The sequence below is a fragment of the Lagopus leucura genome, unplaced genomic scaffold (genome assembly GCF_019238085.1).
Source record: "Lagopus leucura isolate 7727_CA_CO unplaced genomic scaffold, USGS_WTPT01 34347-0_obj-0_obj, whole genome shotgun sequence".
Classification (NCBI taxonomy): domain Eukaryota; kingdom Metazoa; phylum Chordata; class Aves; order Galliformes; family Phasianidae; genus Lagopus; species Lagopus leucura.
In genome coordinates, this window is record NW_024965220.1 from 1,657 (window position 1) to 2,513 (window position 857).

General features: G+C 53.1%; 1 protein-coding gene across 1 annotated transcript in view; it reads right to left on the reverse strand.

Moving 5' to 3' along the window:
• The window catches only part of LOC122192023 (valine--tRNA ligase-like), a gene marked incomplete at its 3' end in the record, with an annotated part of 2,820 nt that overhangs the window by 1,393 nt on the left and 570 nt on the right, over positions 1–857 (reverse strand). The gene's annotated exons all lie outside the window — the stretch shown is intronic.

Sequence of the window (857 nt, forward strand, 5' to 3'; positions counted from 1 at the left end):
CTATGGGTCCCTATGGGTCCCTATGTGTCTCTATGGTCTCTATGGGTTTCCTATGTGTCTCTATGGGGTCCCTATGAGTCAGTATGGTTCCCTATGGAGTCCCTATGAGACCCTATGGGTCCCTATGGATCTCCATTGCATCTATGGGTCCCTATGGGTCTCTATGGGATCCCTATGAGTCCCTATCAGTCCCTATGTGTCCCTATGGGTCCCTATGGGGTATTTATGGGGTTTCTATGGGTCCCTATGGATCTCCATGGGATCTATGTGTCCCTATGGGTCCCTATGGATCCCTATGGGTCCCTATGGGGTATCTATGGGGTACTTGTGGGTCACTCACTCCTCCTTCCACCTCCAGACCTCATGCAGGAACTGCTCTGGGGGGTCCCTATGGGTCCCTATGGGGTATTTATGGGGTCCCTATGGGTCCCTATGGGTCTGTATGGGTCCCTATGGATCTCCATGGGATCTATGGGTCCCTATGGGTACCTATGGATCCCTATGGGTCCCTATGGGGTATCTATGGGGTACTTGTGGGTCACTCACTCCTCCTTCCACCTCCAGACCTCGTGCAGGAACTGCTCTGTGGGGTCCTTATGGGTCCCTATGTGTCCCTATGTGTCCCTATGGGTCTCTATGGGTCCCTATGGGTCTCTATGGGTCCCTATGGGTCCCTGTGTCCCTATGGGTCCCTATGTGTCCCTATGTGTCCCTATGTGTCCCTATGTGTCTCTATGTGTCTCTATGTGTCTCTATGGGTCCCTATGTGTCCCTATGTGTCCCTATGTGTCCCTATGGGTCTCTATGGGTCTCTATGGGTCCCTATGGGTCTCTATGGGTCCCTATGGGTCCCTGTG